The sequence below is a fragment of the Pararge aegeria genome, chromosome 20 (assembly GCF_905163445.1).
Source record: "Pararge aegeria chromosome 20, ilParAegt1.1, whole genome shotgun sequence".
NCBI classification, from domain to species: domain Eukaryota; kingdom Metazoa; phylum Arthropoda; class Insecta; order Lepidoptera; family Nymphalidae; genus Pararge; species Pararge aegeria.
This window is the reverse complement of record NC_053199.1, coordinates 6,598,760-6,618,525: the sequence shown is the minus strand read 5'-3', so window position 1 is coordinate 6,618,525 and position 19,766 is coordinate 6,598,760. Positions and strand designations below refer to the sequence as shown.

General features: G+C 38.5%; 1 pseudogene; it reads left to right on the top strand.

The window, feature by feature from the left end:
• Nucleotides 1-9,616: 9,616 nt before the first annotated feature.
• Nucleotides 9,617-11,402, top strand: LOC120632873 (annotated as a pseudogene).
• The last annotated feature ends 8,364 nt before the right edge of the window (nucleotides 11,403-19,766 follow it).

The following is a 19,766-nucleotide window of genomic DNA, read 5'->3' as shown; positions in this document are numbered from 1 at the left end:
ACAAGTTCCAGGCAGTCAGAGGTTTCAGTGCTGCGCCGGCTCCAGATACAATTATCTCTGCTAACAGGTAATCTAGAGGCAAGGCAACTTCTTATCCCACCGTAGTTCCCAGCATGGGAATGTTAAGCCACAAGGATATTAAATCTCAGAGAATTATTTCAATTAAATATAGCGGTTAACAGTTTGAGATCACCTGTGTCTCAGCTTATCATGTCACTCTGGTTCTGCTACTTTTAGGTAGGTACCTAGATATAATATTTTAATCACGGTTTCGGGCAAACATTTCTAGATTATGATTCTAGTTACAAGAGTGTTTACTCACTATAGGTATTAAAAAGATACCTAAATAGTTAAATACCTGCGTGGAAAATTCTAGAGAGAAGGTTGAAAGCAACTTTTGCTCGGGTTTTAAATTTATATGGTGTAGTGAAATAAAAAATATAGTGCTATCCTGCAGAATGGCTCCCTAGGTGACAGTGGTCGCACGATCGTGACCCGATAACACGTAAACAGCGATCAAGCGGTATCGCGGAGATGTCACCGCTCGCAACCTCCATTATGTTTTATCACCACCGTCCGATGTTATGATTGTTATTTATTTTTTATTTACACTGGAACGTATGGATCTTAAACGAAATGCATTTGGATTTGGCGGAAATATAGAGCAGGTAACATCGAAAATGAAAACAGCCATGTACCCACTTACACTTCGAATCGATAGAAAAGTACCTAAATAAAATCAAATTTTATCACCAACTTCCGATTCTGTTATGATGATGATTGTTATTTATTCTTTCTACCTAAAAACTTGAACGTGTGGGCCTAAATATCAGTCTAACAGCTAGACCAAGCATCGAAATCCATTTGGATTTGACAGAAATATAGAGTAGGTAGGTTACATCGAAGAAAAGAAAATAGCTGTAGATAACTATGCGCGGAATTGATGAAATAGTAATAAAAATATTCTGGCTTGTTATAGATTTACAGAAGTTAATAGGTAAGTAAATAGATACCTATATCTAAGCAAATAAAATTTTATATGGCCTGTTTTCATATTCTTATGGTGATTACATTAGAGTGCCGATATTTACCTATCTCAATAAACAAAAAAAAAGGATAAAATAGATAACCCGATATAGATAATAAGAAACACAAAAACGAAGGCGAATGGAAAACAACGACAACACTATCTGCTAATCGCAACATAGCTCATCGAGGTGATCAAAGATCAGTCGGTTCATTAGGATAATATAAACACGCGATTAATTGGCAAGGCGGTCAGTAAACAAACGTGGGCGAACCGAGATATCTCGCCTCGCCCGAGCGCCCGATCCCAGCGCGTCAACTCGCACCGCAATAAGAAACATCGTTTTTACATAACACGACTAGCTTGGTTATACAGAAAGACTGATCGCTCCAAATACAGTATTACCTACTATACCATATGCTATATTCATAGTCTTGGCGAAACGTAGTTTTTTCTTAAGCAATATGTAACGATACTTAAATATATCTAATTATACTTATACCTAATGTATAAATGTTATCAACCTACAATACCATTATCAACCCATTACCGGTCTCCTCCAAGAATGAAAGTTTAATCCGTCGTCCGCCACGCTGGCCAAGCGCGGGTTGGTAGACTTTACAAACCTTTGAGAATGTTATGAGGAACTCTTACGCAGGTTACCTAACGATGTTTTCCTTCACCTTTAAAGCAAGTGCCATTTTAAATTCCTGCAATATAAAATGCTTATAACTCCGAAAAGTTAGAGCTACGTGGTGGGATCCAGCTTGGTCAACCCAAAACCCGGCTCTCTTTCGATTCCATAGGCACTAATCGGAGTTCCACGCGATCGAATTGGTTGACTTATGAAGGTAGAAAATATCACACTGGACACTCAGCTTGTAACTCGTACCGACACTACTTAGGTACCTAGTTGCTTGGTCATCGTATCGTTCTCGTATCGCTGTCGTAAAATATTTAAACTCAAACAAAACGAGCTTTATTATTATCCGGCGCGAACAATTAGTTGTATAACTCGGCCATTGTGCCACCGAAGGGCCTTTGAAAAAAGTCAACGCGCTTCCCAGAAGGCACATATTCCGCCCTGTTCAGCCCAAAGCTCCTTTTTTTCTTTACTTTGAGGATTAAGGCCTTAATGCTTAATGGCCTATGAAATCATTTTGCTAAGAATAATTCTCTTAGTTTATCATTTGATTTTGATTCTTAAAATATCGAATTAAAAAATTATATTGAGGATATTATTTTCCTCGTTCATTTTCATGATGAGAAATATCATGATTGGCAAAAAAAAATGCTGGCTTATAAAATATTTCTACGACCCTATATTGGCAAAGTCTTAAGCGACGTAACAATACCCGAGAGTATTTTACCTTCACCACGTCTATTATTGTGAGCATTGATCTCGGATCTCGGAAACCAATGAACCAATAATGATGGAATTTATAACCATATCGGCAACTATTTGCTAACTCCTAGCTTTAATTCTAGCCTACTCTTAGTCGTAGCTTTAGTTTTAAGTTAACGAATCACGAATGCAGTTATCACCATCACTAACATTAGTGTTACATGTTAAATGTATGAACGCTTCATAAGTGCCTGTGATAACTGATAAGATCTACATGAATAAAACATTTTTGAATTTTGAATCTTGAATTTTACTTTCCTATCGTAGGGGAGACAGGGGCTCGTTGTAACGGGGGTAAGTAGTAACAGCTTAATAACTCAGCCGGTTTTGTTTTGAACTCAACGTGCTCTTTAAGATACCGCTTACGTCGTAAAAAGAAGAAAATGTAACAACTAGCCCCTCTCTCCCCTACTTATGTCATATATGTTAAATACTTAATCTAGGTACTTAACTACAGGTATGGCTTTCATTATTATCCATCAACTTTATGTAGTCTTAGATAGTAAGAAAGTTTTAGGTAATTAAATAAGTTTAATTGTAGATATCAATAGGTAACAAAATTTCAGGGATAGTAAGTGCAATGCATCGTAACTATTAACAACTGAGTAAAAACATGACACAAGATCTGAAAACCGATTTTGTATCTTAGTTGACACTTAATTTAGCTTAGCCACTATGGACAGTTGCCATCAAATAACCTGTTAAAACTATGTTTTTAATTTTAAAACCTTAGTTTCCAACTGAGTTAATTTTAACTCGATTGGCAGATAGGTACAATTACTGCGTTATGTACCTATGAGTAGGTTATGGTTTGGAGGTAATATTTTGATGGCAACTTTCCTCAGTGGCTAGCTAAATTTGGTGTCAAATGAGATAAAGAATAGCCTAGCTGGTGCAATGGGTTCTAAATAATGCTTGTTTGTTTTAACACTTTTTATCCACGTTTCAGATACGTACCGCTAAGATGTGTAACGCCCTCCCGGCAACTGTGTTTCCTGCCACGTATAATTTTAGTACCTTCAAGGCAAGAGTGAATAGGCTTTTTCTGAGCAAGAGTGCTCCAACTTAGACCTCATCATTGCTTTCTAACGGGCATGATTGTCGCCAAGCGCTGGCCTACCGTTAATATAAAAAAAAACACCTCACATTATTATAGAAGTTTAATAAATAATGGGTAAGTATTTTTTTTTTTTTTTAAAGTATATAGACAAGTGCTTGACTGCAATCACACCTGATGGTAAATGATGATGCAGCCTAAGATGAAGCGCGCTTGCCTAGAAGATGCCTATTCACTCTTGATTTGAAGGTACCCAGATTATAGGTATCAGGGAAGACGGAAGATGGGAGGGCATTCCAGGCCTTTGCGGTGCGGATCAGAAAGGAAGAAGCAAAACGCTTCGTACGTGTTGATGGTATTTCAACCACGTAACGGTGCAGATTCTTTCGGTGCCTCGCAGTTCGATGGTAGAAAGGAGATGGTTTGACCAAATCGAATAGCTCCTGAGCACACTCTCCGAAATGTATCTTGTAGAAAACAGCCAGACAAGCAACCTTGCGCCGGTGTTCAAGGCTTTGAAGTCTACTGACTACAAGGTCGTTGCCAATGAGTCTCCTAGCACGACGATCCACCGAATCCAAAGCATCGAGCTGGTACTTGGCAGAGCCATCCCATAAATGGCTGCAGTACTCCATGCACGACCGAACCTGAGCTTGGTACAGGGTTAGAAGCTGTTCTGGCGTGAAGTAGCGCTTAACTTTGTTGAGGATGCCAAGTTAGAGTTAAGTATAGGCAATTAAGCCCATATATCTATCTACCCACACCTTTGAAGTAAATAAATACTTATCATAAGTAGATGGCTTGATGCCTACTCGAATGAATCAACAATTCATTGTTTTGTAATTACTTATGTAGGCGAATTCGCAATCAAAATGTTAGTAACACGACAAAGATATCTATTTGGCTAATAATATTAATACGACTGCCATTATCAACCCACTAGAGGGCACAGATCTCATCCAGTGACGTGCACTTCATACATGAGCAAAAGCACTGCTTAACCTAAAATTTATATAGCTCGTATAGGAAGACGATTTTGCTGTTTTACGCAATTTTTCTACTGTATGCATACCCTGGTAAGAAACCCACTGCACGCCACTGATTTCATCTCAGAACGAATTGCTATGCTTCTAAGTCTTATTTGTTTTCAAACACGCTATTTATTTAATTATTAGTATGGATAATTCCACTTACATAAACTAACAATTACTTACATCATTATTCTCATTTTACCTACTTATGAACTACACGAACAATAGGTATTTATTTAAAATAAGATTTTCAAAAAATGGAAAAAATTAAAGAAATACCTACTACTTAGTCATAATGATAACAACAAAATATGTGTGCAAAATAACTTCATCTTCATTGTTTCGGTTTTCTTTTTATTATTTTCCCGTGAAAACCTATATTCGTCTCTGGCATGAAAGCAGCATCTGTGTGTCATCGGTATCTGTGCGAAATGTCATCAAATTCGGTGCACTACTTGAGTTGAGCATAGGTTACCAACAAATTCATTCGTTCGTTCATTCGTTCATTTTCATGAACCCTACACTTAGCACAGCCCTCCTCTCGCATATCATAAAAGAGAGAAAGCGTTACTTAAATACGTAAAAGTATAGCTTTACTATAAAGGTAGATTTATATTTTAGAATAAACTAAATAGACTTTACTTCTCTCTTACACCAGAAAAAAATTACAAACCGTAGGAGGTAGGTAGATGTGAAACCTGTCCTGCCTAATTTTAAGTTAAAAAGAATAACCGGTAATCTATTGAGTTTCTTGCAAAGCTCATTCTCGGTAAAAGCAACATTCCGAACCGGTGCAGGTTGGCAGCTTTACTTTACCGAATGACTTGTTAAACAATATCGCAAATTTAGATACGAGATTGCGTGAAACTGGATTTACTTTTTGTGCTTAAAATGCGTATTTTTAGCAAAAGATATGATTGTGCAGTGTGCTTTTCTTTCTATGCTAAGCACTTGAAAAAAAGGGATCAACTTAAATCTATTTTACACTTAGTTACGTAGAAATTGGTGCAAATTCTGTTATACCTACACAAATATTTATCTATACTAAACTAAATTAGACCGGTCTATAGGTGGTGCTGTACTTTTCACAATGTTTCCTGTGGAAAAGGATATCACTTTGTGCACAAAACGCGCTTAAACGTGATGATGATTGATGGTTCACGAAAAGGCCAACAACGGACTTATCACCATCTCACAATGTTACTCAAAGTTATAACTACTTAATCTATACTTATGATAAAACTGTAAGTGGAAGATTTTGGCACATACAATATATTTTGAAATTTTTTACCGGGGGATATAATCGATACTGGGTCGAAAACAGATTATTGAGATATTTATTAAATTTTTGTCTATCCGTCTATCTGTCTGTCTGTCCGGGCACGTGAAAACTACTGAACGGATTTAAATAAAATTTGGTATAGTGGTAGCTGGTATCCCGGGTCAACATAAAGGATACTTTTTATCCCGATAAACAGTAAGTATCCTCCGGGAAATGGGCTGCAAATGTTTAGGCTACTTCATAGCTCCGTTAAATTTGAACCGATTTTAATAAATATTATATTATATTTTAAAGTGTTTAATATAAAACATGTACCTATTGTCTAATTTTAATGAAGATCTGATGAATATTGTCGGAGATAAAAAACATTACTCTTCACAAATAACTGCATAGGGACAAGGCATATGGGACAACGATCGAATACATGCGTACCATACTACTTAATATTATAAATGCGAAAGTTTGTGAGGGTGTATGTATGTATGTATGCATGTATCAACTAAAATAATAACAACTTACTAACTCAGTATACCAAGTAAAATAATAGTAGGTGGTACTTAGATGAATATGATGTTAGCATCACATCTTTTCTAGCTTCTCGATTGACTCATACGCGGACTTTGAAAAACTTTTCTTCACTTTTTTATCATTTAGGTAAAAAATCCATACACCTTATTATGTAGTTATAACATTTTTTATAACCTAAATAACTTATAAAGCACAAGTATAATTTCTTCTGTCTGTATGTAAGATGTGCCTCACCCAGAAGTCTCGACTTCGCTGCAAGTGATTTCTCGCGCTTATTTCTGATCTGATAATAAACCAGATAGGTATACTGGTATTAGCTTGGTTAGCTCTTTTAACGCATCTTACAGAATCCAAACTCTATTATCAGGCACATAGACTTTGTTTCGGAGCCATTAATCAGACAGGTAACACTGGAAAACTAAAATATTAATTTAACCACTCCATCATTACGTTCTATAAAGGAAGTAGCGAGCTTAAACTAGTGTAAACACCGGCCTCCAGTGCTGAGTGTATAATAATGTTCGTGAAGGAATGCCATTTTAATGACTGCGGCATTGTTCGGCCGGGAAGCATGCGTCATATAGTTTAAGAGCTATCGTACTAGAGTTGCCAGATTTTATTTCACGAAAGGACACAATTAAATAAACTCTGTTTCCGTACAAATAAACCTGGCGAAGGCTTTTCTTTTTCCTAAGTTTTTTTTAAATTTACCTTTCGGCAAAGAAGCACATGAAGACTCCCTGAGATTTAGTTATCTTATTAAAGATTAACTATCTAAGACAAATAAGAATGACTAGTTAGCCTAGCTATGTAGATAGAACAAAAAAAATATTAAGAAAACAGCATTTACAGATTCGATGTATCCGACGGTACCCACACTTGGTATTCCTATTTCGTGGGTGTCTATTTACAATTTAAGAGTTTAAGTTTATGTTGTCACTCGAATTACAGAGTGTAATTTATACAACATATAACAAGCTAATTATTGATGAAGATGCTTTTCCAGTAACTTAACCTATACATATGTACGAAGCGTAGTTTACAAGCTTCCATAAAAATACATCAATAATCAACTTGTCAACTTATTTCTTTTAACTCTTATTCACTAAAGTGATGACAAATCACGTTTTTTATCACTGACAGTTTTGCTACTATCGACAAAGTACCTATTGCGTACGAACTTATTTAGGTAAAGAACGATAATGCTGACATACTGTGTTCAAGTAGTTTTGTAGAATCATCTCATTCAATATTAAATAATCTATCATCCTATCATAGATAAGATCAGTGGCGTGCACAGGGTTTGCGACCAGGGTATGCATAAAGCAGGTAAATGGTATAAAATGGAAAAAAATCCCCTTCAATACTAGTTATATAAAATAATTTGGGTATGCAGTGCATGTATGAAGTGCACGCCACTGGATAAGATAGGCTCTCGAGCATTGAAATAGTAAAGAATGTAAATTTTCATTCAACATTCAAGACACAACGAGTTCGGGAACGCGTAGAGCTTAATTGGCGAATTTTCACTTATTGTTTAATGTATATCTAATAAAATCTAAGCACTCGCTTTTGCATTGGAAAGTTTTTTTTATAGGTATAAACGAAACGATAAGTCGAATTTATTCAATAAGTCATAGTTTCTCAATGGTTGTAAGTGGCCTAATTGCGACTGACAGCACGGCTGGCATGGGAAGAGGACATTTTTCTCCGCGAAAGGAAACAAACTTATCTTCTCCCACAGCTCCAAGCATTGGCGCACAAGTGTAAACCAAATTTATTACAAGCTCGGGCATAATATCTACCATTTGCATTTTAGTCATTAGAGCCATTCAGGTAGAGTCATATGGCAATACAGAAAAAAGCAATGGAAAACGCTACTGTAAAGTTTGATTCTTTGAGGCAAGGAGCTCCTTGCCTCAAAGAATCAAACTTTGCTAAACTGGGATCATTAATCTATCTTCTATCTATATATATACAAGAGAAAGTGTGTTGTGTTCCGTATAGGCTCCGAAACGGCTGGACCGATTTCAATGAAACTTTCAGGGAATCTCCGGATTGAACTGGCGAGTAATCCTGTAAAGTATGTAGACGATCGGAGCACTCCTATTTTTGAACTGTCAAATACAGCTTTTATTTACTATGACGATATTCTATTGTTGGGTGTACATGGGTGGAGATCTTCACCCGCTCGAGAAGAGAATAGAAGAGAATGAATACGGAGAGAAATAAATGATTTAATATATTATAAGACTTAAATTTAAAAAATAATGATGTAAGTTTATTGTTTAAATAAAATAAAGCAAAATCTAGCCCGGCGAAGCGGGCTGGGTACGCTATACATATAAACACCTAGACACTTTAAATCATTCATGTTCATCACACAAACATTTTTCAGTTGTGGGAATCGAGCCCATGGCCTTGGACTCAGAAAGCAGGGTCGCTACCCACTGCGCCAATCGGCCGTCGATTTGGAATTTTTAAATTGGGATATTCCAACAAATGTTAATGTCTACGTGGTAACCCTACACCCAACTATTCGAGCTTCTCTTAACTAGGCGATTGTTCCTTCACGCGCTTATCTCTCGGCGTACAGTAAAGTTGTCTGGGAATTGATTTATGATTTGTCGCGCAGTGACACACCTCTGTTGCATGTAATTTGCTATTAATATTGAATGTATAGACCGAACGGGAGTTTATTACTATTTAGTAGATACACTGCCTACCTAGATAGATAGCTATTTGTAAGTAGATAGATAAATCGATAGCCTATAACGTCTGTTTATTACCTAATAAATTTAACGTAAACTAACTTAACAGCTTTTGAAATTGAAATATATTGTGGCATCTGTACGTAATTTCTTATTTATTTATTGGCAGCTACCTATCTCCATAAATACAAAAGCAAAAAAAAAAAAGTCCTGTCCTACCTAGATATATCCTAGGTATCTACTTATTTCTTTTACCAATTAAACTTTTGAGTAGATAAGTAGTATTTTAATTGCCTGAAAAAAAATAAAAATCTTAAGTAGGATATTTTTAAATTTCTACTTTCCTAGGTAGGCACATTTAGTTGGTACCTATCTTAAGTGGAGATATACCCATATTGGGTAGGTAGGGTCTAGGTATCTATATCACTCTAATCACTAATCAAAAGTATAATTCATAAGTAGGGACACAGGGAGATAAGTGGGTACTACCTATAGGTAGGTCTTGCTTCCTTATTTAAATTTTTGAATTGTCTTCACTTCATAAGAAATCTGATTTTCTTATTAAGGCTTATCAAATGCACCTGCCTACTTGTATAAACAAGTACTCAGGTATTCATTTCACTTACTGCTTATTACCTTCAAAGAGTGGCGTGAACTTCACACATACAATAAAGCACTACCTATCCTTAGATGTTGTATAACTCGTAGGTCTACAACAAGGATTTTGGCAATAAATACCATCCTCCTGCTTTATGCTTATACCTACCTTCCCTTTTCAAAAAACCCTATGCCCTCCACTTCCCACGAGACCTAATAAGTCAAATAATTATTTATTCAAATAGGCACATAGATGGCACTTTTGATGCGTAGGTACCTACCATTACATGTTAAATATAGACGTAATTCAGTATATCTCCTATGTATCCTTAAGTTTTTTATAACTCGTACATTTCGGAGATTTCCTTCATTTTATATCATCTGCATACCCTGTGCATACCCTCTATGCACGCCACTGCCTATGTCTGGTTATCTACGTGCTACACATCTTGCAGTCAGCAATTCTTTCAAACACATTTCACCTAGCAGTGGGTTTCTTGCCAGGGTATGCATACAGTTGGAAAATTGTATAAAACGGCAAAAATCTTATACCATGTATATATATATATAGTAGGGCAGTGCTTTTGTGCATGTATAAAGTGCACGCCACTGCTACCTAGTAGCCAGTAGCCAGTAGTTAACGTACCTATTATAGGCTCGCTCACTCGATACCCAGTAGCGCCGAGCTGTAGGTACCTATAAGGTAGGTATCATTAATTTTTTAGACAAGACGCTTGTTGAATGGCGATTGCTACCGGACAAGCATACTTTATCGTTCGGTCGACACAATACGCCTACGTCGATAGCTATCACTTCACTCGCGAGCTGTGAGCTTCGTTCAACCGCCACCGCGCTCGGTTATTTCCTTTTAGACAGGTTTTTACCTCGGCCTTTTTCTTCCGAGAATGTGTTCAGTTAGTGACATGTATTATGTTCCTACCTACTTAGTTTCAGATAGCATTCGTGCTATGCGCGATTAACTTTACGGAATTTAAATTTGTCAATGCAACCTAACCTAGGTACATAAGTAGTTTAGTAATGTGAACAAAGTAATTCAATGACGGCGTATTATTTAATGTGAGCAGTCAAAGCGTTGGGAGAAGCAGGAAGTTCTGCTCGCGAGCGAGGCGCGACCCGCGACCTGCGACGTGCCATTAGCGCCGCGCATTCAATAATAATGAACGAGCCACACCAAAATATCCCCTGTTTACACCCACTCGCTCGCTCGATCCGCCGCCGCACCGACCGACCGCATTTTATTTTTTCGCTGTCGCACATTTCGCCGTCATAGCTATTTCCACTCGAGGCATTATACTCGCATACGTGTGTGAGTCAGTCCACGTGGACTGCTCCGTCGTCGTCGAGCGGAATCCGTCGGATCCGGCTCACCGATTGGCCCAAACGCGCCGATCGCTTATTAAGGGCGGAGTTACACGCAATCCTGCTACGCCGTTGGCTAGAGGCGGAAACGGAGCTGCCGCGATTGGTGGAGGTGATTTTTATAAGCGCGGCAGTCCACGTGGACTCGTTTATCTATTCAGACGCCGGCGGCGCGGTCGCGGGGGGAGGCCGGGGGGTATACGGGCAATCAGTAAAGGCGGGAGGAATACGGCCATATTTATAAGAGCTGCGGGGATGCAATCACGAAGCGGCTCGGGGGTCGGCGGGCGGTCGGGGGGAGAGGCGGCGGCCATTTTGAGGGCAGCTCTTTTTATTCGTTTTTCGCGCGGGGTGCGTCGGCGACGGGAGCGCGCCGTGCGCTAATTGCGGGGGTAATGAGGGCGCTCCACTCGGCGCGCTCACTCTATTAAACTCACTCGCTATCGACTGCCTTATTGATTTGTCCTTAATCGAACCGCGGCGACACGAAGCGCTGTAAACAGTACCTCTTACCTTAGCCGCGGTCACATCCGCGCCAATTGAATCGCAATCATCGGCGGTGAGAGCGCGGTGCGTTCACTGCCCGCCGCGCGCTGTTGACGTTGCCTTCGCACCGACCGAGGACGCATCTTCACACTCCTCCACGCGGCTCTCACCAACTTCATCATACTGAAATAGTAACCTATCGATGAGTTTGTAAACAGTAAAACCTAGATCAACTATGTTAAGATGTTCACTCCATTGCCCTATTTGCTCTTTTCTATGAACAGACGTAATAAGAAATACGTTAGTGATGAACTACCTATATCTACCTTTAACAATTACCTAAGCTATATGATAAAAAATATTTTAATAGGTAATAACTGCTTTATTTTGTTGCCTTTTATTGCAAATAAATGTCTTTACTCTTTGCTCTATTATTTTACGCCGATGATAAAAAGCTGGGTAGGTACATGTTTTTTGCTTAACTTGTTTCAAGGGCATGAAACAATTAGGTATTATAAGATAGGTATAGGTGGGACCTACTTATTATTATTTGTTAGAAGAATTAACAATATCTTATTGATCATTGCTACTTAGGTATCTACTTTAATTTGAGGTCCGACTTAAGTTTATAAAAAAATTGGGTAGGTAGGTGGTAGGTATAATTGGTACAGTTAAAATACAGTTTTAGTTAATTATATTTTATAATGCACTTGAATTTGCATCGCGCTGTCGAGTCGTTGCTGCAAGATATAGCACTCGATGTTTTCATTAGTTTAAAACAGTGGTTACCAATGTTGCCGACAGATGACACTATCCCCATTGCAGCGTGCATCGTTTGTCTGTCTGTGTTTGCGCTCGTAAATGGGACTTAGGTAAGTACCTTAGGTTGGTTGGCAAAGCGTTTTCACCGCAGGTGCGCAGGGTTTTTTACCAGAATAGACATGAAGAAGATAGATGGCAGTATATGGAATATTCCTGTACTTAAACCTACTTAATATATACCTAGGTAAAAAAATATTAGGGCAGGCAGTGCTTTTATGCATGAATCAATGCGTATTCGAGCGACTTCTGACAACAAATAAAAATAGTGAAAGAAAACGGTTAAGATAGGTTGGTAGCAGTGGCGTGCATATAGAGGGTATGCACAAGGTAGGTATGCAGATGATTTAAAATGAAGAAAATCTACAATACGAGTTAATAGGTAAATACTTAAGTTTAGGTTTTTAATAACTCTTACAATGCCTATCCTTAAGTTTTTTATAACTCGTACTGGAGATTTTCTTCATTTTATATCATCTACATACCCTGTGCATACCCTCTATGCAGAAAAAGAAAATATTTTAAAAACGAATTACCTAAACCATAAGCAACTTTTGGCCCAAGAAACTTATACTTACTTATAATCCTCTTAAAATAACTAGCTAGGCGTTAGGAAATTACACCTAAGTACAAACACATCGTTTTCTGCTTTACGCATGCTTGCTTCATCTCTTATAAGATAAGTCTAGGTCCCTATAACAGCGGCGAAACTTACACTGGAGGAGGTGTGTACTTACTCACTACTTAGCTTCCTCCTACCCTACTCGACATATTCTACTTTACTAGGTTAATATTAAAGTAGTAGACAGTAGTAGAACTTTTTGATGACAGAGCTCGTCCGTCAAGCAGCATTGATGTGGCCCGGTCTGAAGGTTGTCGCCGGTGTAATAACCGGCATATGAGCAGTGGCGTGCACTTCATACATTCGCAAAAGCACTGCCTACCCTAAAATTTATATAAAGCTCGTATAGGAGGAGAATTTTTGCCATTTTATGCAATTTTCCTGCTGTATGCATACCCTGGTAAGAAACCCAGTGCACGCCACTGTTCGTAGGGCACGCAAGGAACACGACCTAAAAAGAAGTTATCTTATATATAGTATATTGATTGGGTTTCTACTTACCATCAGATGGGTCCGTCAGTTAGGTATTACCATAAACCAATAAACGTTGCCTTTATCATTCGAAAGAGGTTTTTGTACCTAAGTATTTTTTTTAAATTCTATTTCAGTTTTAGACGGTGGTGGTCCCTGTGTTAGGTAATCTAGCCTGTTAGGTCAATGGCAGTTTATAAATAAATAAATATACTACGACAATACACACATCGCCATCTAGCCCCAGAGTAAGCGTAGCTTGTGAGTTGTGTTATGGGTACTAAGATGACTGATGAATATTTTTTATAAACAATATACGTAAATACTTATAATATACAGATAAACACCCAGACACTAAAAAACATTCATGTTTATCACACAAATATTTTCCAGTTGCGGGGATTCGAATCCACGGCCTTGGACTCAGAAAGCAGTGATATTTTAATTTCTTAAATTAAAAACGCACGTAACTCCGGAAAGTTGGAGGGCGTTATGGGGATCGAACTCTGTCCACTCGAAAGAGAAGCCAAAGCAGTACACACTAGGCTGTCACCGCTAGGACTATATCTACCCATATATATGGGTTATAGTACAATTTTCTACAACTTGAATGCCACTATTGTAAAGCGCCTACCTGAGATAGATAGGGACCTACCTGTGGAGAAAAGAGCGACAAGTTTTTGTACCTACAGCTATAGCTGCCAAGTGAACCGTGAGTTTTTATGATGGAAACTGATCTGTTATAGGTTCTACATCTAGTTTCAAATGAAATAAGAAGTTTTATATGGTCGCTTAACCTGAATATAATATAATACTTATCTTAATTTATTTATAAATTGGTGCGGTACAACTAAAAAGAAAAAATATTTAGTAGAAAATACTGTCATTACTAAATATATTAGTTACTGTTGTCACGTCTTGTCAAAAAAAAGTCACTCTTAGCAGTGCTGTTACCATTATATCTTCAAGAATCAAGTTAACTAAAAATTCATACATAGTTTATATTTTGAGACAGGCAGCGCCATCTAGTTGAGATCTTAGAACTAAATGTTCCTGTTTAAGTTTATAGTTGCAACTGAATTGTCTCGTTGCGTTGGTCTATAGAAACTAGCATGTTTGTGAAGCATCGGAGCACGAGGTCTAGGCTAAAATGAAATAAAATTATAAGTATAATTTTAGTTTTAAGTGCTAGCTCGAGCTTAGAAAAGTGGCAGTTGTAGGGCACGTTAAGCCATCGTTCCTATTGTGACCAATTACATGTCATACATAATTATTGTTCAAGGCCACCAACCCGTTTTGTAGTAGGGTGGTGGGTCTATGCTCTAAACCCTCTCGTGAAATTCAAACAGCGAGCACCTATCCAGCTGCTGAATCCCAAGTAATTATTATACGTAGATACCTATTAGGTAGGTACGTACCTATATGACTTATTTTGGAAATTTTGAAAAGAACACCCATCTCTTATTCATGAAAGACATGAATAAAATACTACAATTTGTTTTTTTGTTACCTTTTTATTGTTTTAACGCGTTTATGTCTGGAGCTTCCAGTTCAATATCCACGTGGGTAAAAAAGGCTATATTACTTTTAAAATTTTACCTCCAAGGGGGTGAGTGAAAAAATTTGGTTTCCGCACCAAATTTTGTCACCCTCTCGGAGGTCCTTCGTTTGTTAAGTTACTTTTATACAAAAATTCATATTATATATATATACATAGATAGGTACTTAGGTCGACAATTAAAATGGATAGGTAAATGCATGCATCAGGATTTATACCAATTCCAACCCCAACAGGGTTAAATAGGGGTGAAAGTTTTGTTTCATTGGTAGGTTATTGGCACGCGACGTGTCGAGCTACATTCAATGGAATAGGTACTTAGCTGAAGTTTATAGATACCAGAAATTTTATCTTCAGAAACTTTATAAAGTCGCGAGGATTAAGTATTGACAATACAATAGAATAGCATGAACAGCTCAACACTCTCAAAGACTAAAATGATTTCTATGAAAAAAAAACTAAGGAATTACGATTTTGATTCATTCCTTTCCCTAACAGTACTTAGATGTTTACTTACGAAGTTTAAAATTAACTAATAAGTAGGTTTACTAGACTGCGTAAAATAGGTAGGTACTAACGAGCTATGAGGTGGAACATTATTCATTAATAAACTATTGTAAAGTCAAATTAAGTCTTAACAATAGGATATCAGTAGGTATCTATGCGACAGTTTATGCCGGTTTATGGAGTTATGCCGATAGGGTCCAGCGCCCAGCGGCTGCCTGCGAGTTGCTTGATGTCATCCAATCCCAACGTCTATCGGTTCTCCAAGCTATGTGTCCCGGGTCCCCATTGAGCCATTTCGGTAAATCTGGTTCTTCGACGAACTCGTCATTCCTGATTTGATCACGTAGAGATATTCTAAGCATAGCTCTCTTCATCGCCCGCTTAGTGACCCTGAACCTTCTTATGAGTTCCATCATCATCATCACATCAACCCATTACCGGCCCACTACAGGGCACGGGTCTCCTACCACAATAAGAAAGGGTTAAGGCCATAGTCCTCCACGCTGGCCTAGTGCGGATTGGTGGATTATCGAGAACTCTCAGGCATGCAGGTTTACTCACGATGTTTTCCATCACCGTTGAAGCGAAGTAGGTATATTTTATTAATTGTGTAAGTGCTATTTTAATTGCTTAAAACGCGCATAACTTAGAAAGGTGAGAGGTGCGTGCTGGGATTCCAACTCGGACCCTCGAAATTGAACTCTTGCTAACAGGGCTAACACCGCTTCATTAGTCCCATAGTTAGCGATTAAAAGGTACCTACTACCTACTGTAAAAAAGAACTTATCGATGTTATTTATCGTCGATATGTTCCAATAGGTATATTATAGCGTCGTAAAATTTGTAACTCGTAAGCATGCAGTTTATAAGTAAAGCCGATGGCATTAAGATTACGTGATACTTACAAGTGCCGTAGATAAACACAAACAGCATTATGAAGTATGGAGTAATGAGTGGGTAAACTCGCAACACAATGCGAAGAAATGAGAAACAATGAGAAGGGTGACGCAGGACGCGGCGGCGGACAATGCCGCGCGACGAGCGTACAATTGACACAGTTGTACACACTGTAGTCTGTACACGCCACCGGTGCAGTTGTGTGTACACATTACACAGACGGGTACTGCTTTAGGTATCCCTTAAGCAACAAACAACTAGTATTGTAAGCGGTGATAACCTTCACTTTAGAGGTCAAACCCCGACACACACCTCGGGGGACCGAGTTCAATTCTCAGCTTCTCACGTCTAACTTTTCTAAGTTCGGGCGTTTTAAGTGCGTTAAGGAAACCTGCATGCCTGGAAAGTTCTCCTTAATGTTAAGGCGTGTGAAGTCCACCAATACGCGGCGGATGGAGAGAACTTTGCTTGGAGTGTCTAAATGTGATGATGATGATGAAAACTAATATTCTTAATTCGAAATCGTGTTTGCTGGTTTGGCCTTTCCTTACATGACACAAGGCAGTAGGTACCTACACTTGGTTTACAGTAACCTGCCTGCAGTTTAGTCAGTTATTTCAGTAACATTACACGCCTGTGCAGAATACAGCCGGAATGGTACCGACACTGCCTTAGATACCTACCGATCTCTACTTATATTTTTAATGGGATTGTTGGTTCACCACCACCATAAGACCAGACCAAAGAAAATGCAGGAAGTAATAAATTTCCAACCTGGTTCTGCCAGTGATAGAACCTGACACCACACACTTATGTGTCTACGGTACTTTCTGAGAAAAGGGAGGTTGTCCACTATTTTAGCAAACGAACTACCTAGGAACGTACCTATATTGCAGTGGTCGGGACGCCCCGTCTGTAGGCAAAATAAAGCTTATTGCATCTTACAGAAAGCCCTTCAAAGTTTAGGTAGGTAGGTATATTGCTGAGAAAGCCTTCGTTTGCCGCTTGTGTTTAATATGCAAGCTGAGAAGCTCACGTATGTTCCTTCCTATACTTGCCGACTGCGCCTCGATTGCAAATAAAAGGCAAAGGCAAAGTTTCCACATTGTGAACTTGTGGAACATAATATTGTGTTTCTTCGCAAAGATTCCAAATTGCCTTTTTCTGAGAATATTTATATTAAAGTCTGTGAAATATAGGACACGTGTACTGAGCTACATTTATGTTTCCGAGAATGGGACGATCAGAGCAGCCTGCCAGATCTTTTTTTTAATTTCATTACACGTTAGTCTAAGCTGGTAGCGGGCTAATCAGTTAAAAGTATGATAGATCTATAAACCCTGGCATTGACAGAACGCTAAATCGCTTGGAGGTCGGTAGGGTAGTATTTAGTAACTAGACTCGGCCGTAACATCTTTCAAGACCGCAACAGAGAAAATTCAAAAATTGTAAATTTGCAAATGGCCTCGGCCGGGAATCGAACTTTTAAGTTCTCAGCGATCACCACTCCGCCAAGTTGGTTGACGAAAGTTCTATTAGGTGACCTACCTAGTGAATGTTTGCCTACATTCATCATCATAATCATCAATTTATCAACTGCTGTACATATTGTCTCCTCTCTCATAGGAGGGACGTTGCTCTAATGCGGGTTACCGTTTATACCGTTTATACCCACCATGGGTTTTAACAAATAATTGAGTACGGTAAGTGGACACATAAATAATATTGTATCGTCCTTTTACGATGTTTCTTTCAAAATATTTTTTATTACATTTCAATATCTTAATAACTCAATTTAAAGAATGAGGTTGGTCATACAAACGCTTTATTTCTTATTGTCCTGTCCATCACTACAAAATACCCAATGGTATCAACGCAGCTTAGCTGTAAGTCTGTAAATTTAATAACAAACGTCATTCCACTCCATGCAATTAGGATAATGAGTAGGTCAGTGAGTACCTACCTGTGCAGTGAACCTACCCAACTGCGTAAGTTAGGGTGGTATTGTTACATTACAGCAATGAAGTGAGACACCGACTTTGTCCGATATGAAATTTCATTAACAAGGGTCGGCACTCGGCGCACTCCACAGGAAGGGTGCGGAGCGGAGCGGAGTCGTGCAGGTACCGAGCAATCTGATTATTGACAGACAACGTGATCGAACTATCATATTATAACAACTGCTACTAGGTACACTACAGTCTACAAACATGTCCAACATACAGACTTGACGTTCAAACATATCCAACCTACAGACGTGTCTGTGAGATATAGGATATATGTTAATTGAAATTAACAAAGTTTGTGACTACTAACCTATTGCTTATGTCAAATCGATGCCCTACCTGCGCTCAGGCCGCGATTGCCAGAGAATCGCAGGTTTAAATCCTGTCGGTTCCGGGTAAATTTATAAAATTGATAATTCCTCTAAGTGTAGGTATAAAAAAGCAATGTGTCATCTCTTGTTTCCAACGTGTCTCATTGTAATATGGACCTTTGAAAAAGTAGATCGAAACTGCAACGTTTCCTACTAGATGTCGCTACAGTCGCTATAAGACTGATGTGAAAGGCATATACTAATTTCGGCACTGACGGTAGGAGAGCCGTAGCGTTGGAGAAAGCGCTCAGGCCGCGATTGTCGCAGGTTCAAATCCTGGTTTAAATACGCAATACAAGCAAGAGAACATTAAATTCATCCAACTATTCAGGATAATTGCAATCCATCAACTGTGCGTAAATATATTTTACAAGCGATCTAATTCAAGTAACACGTTGAAAAACATTTACTGCTGTTGCCCGCGGGCTTCGTTTATTACGGTTTTTCACAAATAACGTGAGAACCGTTAGTTTTCGTGGTATAAAAATATCGTCACATCTTATCATTATGTCACTCTGCGTCCTTTTAACTAGCTCTATGCCAAAAATCAAAGTGATTGATTGCTTAGTCAGGACGTTAAGGAAGGACTAACAAGCACAATTTTGCATTTGTAATATAAGTGAGGATATAAGAAGCCATACATTGAATATATTATTGCTCAGTTAAGCTATATTATTTATTATTCAATTGCTATAATCGCTATGTAATATTTACAAGTTTAGCAATAAAAAACCTAAACCTATTCCTATATGACTCCGCTCCGCTCCTCTACGTAAACGCGCCCCAAAGAGGCTATACGTACTAACTGGTATAGAGCGCGCGTGAACCCACGAATAATTCACACGCTAGCCCTACAAATAAGGCTGCGACCCTACGCCCTCGCCTCGCAGAGGGCTGCCACGCTTCCCCTAATCTTCACTGTTTAGAACTGTGCATATCGGGGTTTCGGATAACGGATTAGCTTTGATATCCTGTGTCTGTAACTTTTAACATTGTATTATTAATCCGATT